The sequence below is a fragment of the Natator depressus genome, chromosome 9, assembly GCF_965152275.1.
Source record: "Natator depressus isolate rNatDep1 chromosome 9, rNatDep2.hap1, whole genome shotgun sequence".
In the NCBI taxonomy this organism is placed as follows: domain Eukaryota; kingdom Metazoa; phylum Chordata; order Testudines; family Cheloniidae; genus Natator; species Natator depressus.
The window spans coordinates 23,618,879-23,624,862 of record NC_134242.1 but is presented as its reverse complement, the minus strand read 5'-3'; positions in this window follow the sequence as shown (position 1 = coordinate 23,624,862).

Below are 5,984 nucleotides of genomic sequence, written 5' to 3'. Positions count from 1 at the left end.
TGAAGGAAGAGAGCTGGAAAGGAGATAAAAATTATACAAACTAGAAGCCTGATACTAACCGTTTCCAGGTAAGCTACTCTGAGGTCCTGGATCCCAATCCAGCAAAGCACTTAAAGTTTAACTATGTGAGTATTAATCCCACTGAATTCTATACTATGCACAAGCCTAATCCACTACTCATTGAAATGGATAGGAGTATGCCCATAGGCTGCAGTGGGCTTCGGATTGAGACACACGTGCTTAACGTTAAACATATGTACACGTGCTTCACTAGATCAGGATCCTCATGCTCAACACCTGTCAAGATAAGGCCCCATGACAGTATAAATAGGGATTATGAGTTAAATTCGTTGCTTACATAACTGAACGCTGCCTCATTGAAGTCAAAGACATGCATATAACCTATTGACTTTAGTAGGGTTGTACAAGAGAAGCTGGCTCAATATTTTTAGGGTTAAATCTGACGAAACACAGCTTTGAATTCCATCTTTAAATCTCTTGGGTTTAAATTTAGTTTTAAATCCAAATTCCAAACTTTTATTAATTCTTGCCAGTAGCTCTGCTTGGTCCAATAAGCTTTGCCAACTCTTGCAACTCTGGCAGCAGGTAGGCTAGGTAAAGATGGCACCGTCTTCTAAATAATTTCAAATATCAGTTCCATTTTCTCCTACCACATAAATTCAAAATATTTTAATTGTAAAAATATCACTGCCTTTTTCCCAGGGTTGGAAAAAAGAACATATCAAAATTATGTTGGCATTATTTCACCTTTAAAAAGTGATAAGCCCCATTGTGTATATAATGTCTCTTTGAGGCTGGTAACTACAGCACCTCTGCTCTGTGCTACCTATACAAAAGTTAACATGTCATGCAAACACAGACAATGAAGATATTTTATTTTTTAATATCAAGGCAACAAAGACATTCATAAATGTTAAATCCCTTGGACTAATGTATAATTCATTCTGTGATGTGACAGTTGAACAAAATTGTATCTATAAATATATAATGTTGTACAGTACTTTTTTTAAAATGTAGTTTATAAAATAATTGGCTTTCATTCACCAGATCATCTTCTCCTTATACATTTTTTTTCAGTAGACATCAGGAATTGCAGTTCATGACTCAAGAGATACGTACATTTTCAAGCCTGAGTAAACTGGCCCCTGGTAATGTTTTACCACACAAACAATGGAATAGCAAAAGAACTGAAAATCTACAATTATCAGTACACTTACCTCTGACTTGGGCTGTGAGACCTGGGCATTAGAGCTGTATGGATATTTCAGCTAGAATCATCAAAATACTCTAAATATTCCTCGGATTGAGTGCGAACTGTTTCCAGAATCTGTCACTGGTTTGCTCAAATTTTGTTTGGGTTCATGAACTGCTTGTAGAGGTATATTGCTAAATGTTTTGCTCTCTCTTGTTGTTTGTATGTTTTATCAGACTACTGTTTGCAATGTAGTTCAAGTTCAATCCTGGTTCTTTCAGGCTGGTCACATATGGAAATTTACATGCTAGAAGTCATAAGGGTCTTGATTTTCTGAAGTGCTGAGCACCTATAAATCAAACTGCAGTTAGTACGAGCTGCAGGTACTCAGCACTTGTGAAAACAAGGCTTGTGGTTCCTATTGGTTGGGCCTTGTGCTCAGAAGGATCAGCCAGTTCTGCAGAGGACATTTTCAACTGATTTCTCAGAGGAAAGTGGGAGGCTGACGAAAGCTTATGCTCAAATAAATTTGTTAGTCTCTAAAGTGCCACAAGTACTCCTTTTCTTTTTGCGGATACAGACTAACACGGCTGCTACTGTGAAACCTGCATTTAAATTGTGTATCATGAATCAGCTGGAAAACTCAGAAGAACAACAGTTTCTCCTGATATCTTTATCTGTCCAGCTGTCAATAGCCTATCATCTTCTCTAACTCCCCTCATTCCTGGGCATAATGTCATTATTATTTATACTTTGGCCCACAGAACAATTTTAATCCAGTTTTACAAGGTGTGTTGTATTTCCCTGAGCTCCAAAGTCTGTAGCTGCATCACTGCTGAAACCCAACCCATTTCTGGTTTTGGCAAACCAGAGTGAATCCATGCAAACCTAAACTTTGCCTATGGATTTACTATAGAATTTGATCGTTGGATAATTCAAACTTCAAACCCTGCAAATTGTATTTCACATACTAATTTGCAAACATCTTTTAAGTGGAATTTGAAAGAGTGCAAAGACCAGCTGGGCAACACCAGGCATAATAGGCTCTCAGTGAGAATTCCATACAGACAGAGCTTACAGGACTCAGACCCTTTGTGAGGAATGACTGAAGTAAGGTCCAAATAGACCAGATATATTAAAAGCAGAGCTGGTAGCCCTGCCTATAGTTAAGGTTGCCCAACACTTTCCATTAAAAGGCCCTGCATTCATGTGCTTTTGATTGTGCCAAACTTAAACTAATTATGTTTAATCAGATTAGTATAAAATAATTAGTTTCATATGGTAAGGAATCCCATGACTTTTTGTGAGAAAGGGTATATAAATATGTTAGTATTATAATACAAACTCAAGAGATTCAAGGCATATGAACATAATGTCATATACATGTCATTTTGATGGTGAAATGTAGATCATTTTAGCTTGGAAAATGGTGTCCTATATCTTTAAAACTGCAATTGAAATAATGCCTCCCTTTTTAACTAACTATACTGACACTAGAGATGGCCAAAAAATGTTAATTAAAATGTTTTTTGCTGGTATATGGCTTTTTGATTAAATGGAAATATTCACCAAAAAAATCCATTTAATCAAAAAGAACTCAGGTTTTTGTGAAAACTTGAAAATAGATTTTTTTTTGGTTGTTGAACACTTTAAAAAAATCCATTTTTTGTAGGGGAAAATTATTTCCTGACCAGCTCTGACATAAGTAATCATCATATAGGAACTTAGGAAGGATGATACAGGGGCTAGGATGCTAGCCTAGAATTTAAGATACCCATGTTCAATAGTGCACCACACAGTCACTTAGTTTCTTGTGCCCCATTTCCCCATCTTTAAAATCGGGATAATAGCATTTCCCTATATCAGAAGGGTGTTGTGAAGAAAAAGACAATAGGGCATTCAGCTACTATGGTAATGGATGCTATATTAGTGCTTTAGGTAGGTTGTTGTAAGGCACATAAACTATTCCTTCTACAAGTCTAACTCCTATTGTACATGTATAAGAAGCTGTCTGCTTTTGCCAGTCAGCAACAGATGAGTCTCATAGACATAAACAGGGGAAATTTACAGTGCCAGGCAAAGTCTGCTCAGCTGCCAAAAACAACAGTGAATCATTGGTTGAGCAGCAATTAAACCAGAACAATAGACCCAAAAGCCTGTCTTTATGCATTTTCCCAACCGTATACTGATTATCCAAGCCTCAAACAATATAGATATAAAGACTCTCAATGAAAATAGAAAGTAAAAGTTTATTAAACATTCAGTATCTTATATAATACTCTTCCCTATTAAAATATTTTTTTAAATATTCATCTTTACAACACACCTCTTATGAAGATCACAGGATTGTACATTAGACTGTTTAGTATCTTGGCTCATAGTCTCTGTGCCATTATTAGAGAAATGCTAAGGTAGCATTTAAGAGTAGCCAGTAACATGTAAAGTATATCAGACACCACTAAGTGTCAGCAATATAAAGTACAGGCTCTAAAGACATCAGAAATGTCACCACAGTATTCAGAGGGCATAGCAACCATGAAAAATCCCAGTACATTTTTATTTCTCTCGTTTAGTGGATTCACTGCTTGTGAAAGGTGTTCGACTGACAGCCTTGGAAATTGTAGCCCTCTGTGTATCCTCAGGGAAGAGAAAGTGCAGTCCAGATTTGGAAAGACCACACCAAGTTCATCCCTAGAGTAAATAGGTGCAACTTCCTCCTTATACCAAGGCTGATCATCCACCTCTAGGAATGAGAAAGTAGTGCAGTCCCCTTTCCCATTCATTGCTTGGCCTTTCTACTGATACAGCCAGGAAGGGTGTCAATTAGTACCAACTGTGATGACGGTGTTAGGTATAGACATCTGTTCTCTGGGAACTGAACTCAGATCATCAAACTATCAAATGTTACAAATTTAATTTTAGTATCCATTGCTAGTCAAAACATGCAATGAACTGTTATTTATGTGTGACAGTACTATTTACCAGATTAAGATAGATGGATGGTATGAAACTTCTCTCTCTCCCTCCCTCTTCTAGTTGAGCTGTAACACCTACTCCTTCAGCTCAGTTGTCCAGGGCAACTTAATTTGCCACATTTTGAGGCCAAATGTGCGAGGTTATTTTATGGTATTTGTATGCAGCCATTGCAGTACAACAAGTAATTTGCATGAAGTATCCATCATTTCCTGTCCTGATTTAATAAAGCATCCCTATTCAGAAAAGCATGTGCTTCAGCACTGTTATTAATCAGAGCCTCAAAGAGTTGTAAAAATCGCAGAGTACTTTCCAGCTTCTCCAGTAAGGCAAAGCACTTGTTTCTAGACCTTTAGGTTCATGAGACATTGGACCTTAAACCTGTCAGTGGTTCAAGATTTGAAGTTATTTTTTAAAACTGGCAGCTGTTTGAACATGGCTCAGGGTTTTGCAATAAGTCACAGTGGAGATAGATTAACGAGCAAAGTGCAAGTGAGGAAGTCAGTGGTGCATGATAAATGTGATTTATCACAAGGGTTTGCAGTTTATCGCGTTGATATCACCCCATAAACAGTATGTGGTAAAATATATATTCCATCCAGCAGAGGGCAGTACTAGAAACCAAATCATTACAAATTCATTTATGACTAGGTGATAGTGTAAAGTTATTTGGCATACATACCATACAGACTATGCTGACAGCTTGTGCCACACGCTCTCAAAGAAACTGCGGAACCACCTGATCAAAAAAAGCACCCTAACAAGTGAGCTGTAGCTCACGAAAGCTTATGCTCAAATAAATTGGTTAGTCTCTAAGGTGCCACAAGTACTCCTTTTCTTTTTGTAGAAGTCAGGGAGTGGCCTACTCCTACAAATTGTTCAGAATATGCTAAGCACCAAAAAAGTTAAAAATAAATAAATAAAAGGTTAGATATTCAGACCAGTGGCAGAAAGTGTCATAAGCCACTGAGTGGAAACCGTTAAGCACAAATCAGCTGGAGATGAAAATCCTTTCTCTTGTCCTCCACCACTAATGTAAGGGGTTAAGTGTGACGATAAGAAATGAAATTACATAGTGTTCTACCTTACAGACTAACCAATTTATTTGAGCATAAGCTTTCGTGAGCTACAGCTCACTTCATCGGATGCATGTCAGTATGCATCCGATGAAGTGAGCTGTAGCTCACGAAAGCTTATGCTCAAATAAATTGGTTAGTCTCTAAGGTGCCACAAGTACTCCTTTTCTTTTTGCGAATACAGACTAACACGGCTGTTACTCTGAAACCTGTCATAGTGTTCCACGATACTGGTACACTTCTGTGTGCAGGTCTGTTGACTCAGGGTGTGTACGGATACCTCTCTTGTGAGTGTATGCCACGTGTCTATGGAATGTGTCTGTGGCAACTGGTGTATCAGGGCCGCCCGGGAACTCTAGTAGTGTATGTTGTCGCTACATGTGTATTATGAGTCAGTGCCTATGGGTATGTTTTCTATAGGTCTGTTTATGTTGGGTTACAATGTGTGACGTCAGTGGGTTGGTGTGTGTGACAGAGTTCATGGCTGTGGGTGCGTGCCAGTGAGCACAGCTGTGTGTGTATTGTCTGTATGCCAATTGTGTGGTTCCCTTTGGGCGGGCACTGCGTCAGCGAGTGTCTGCCTTGTGTGCCGAGTCGGTGTGCTCGTCCTGTGACGGGCAGACACCCCCCGCTGCCTGCAGAGGGCGCCCTGGCTCCGCTCCGGCCGCCGCTGCTCTCCGCTGCCCGGGCCCGCGACTGGGCGGGGCGGGGCCGGGCCGGCT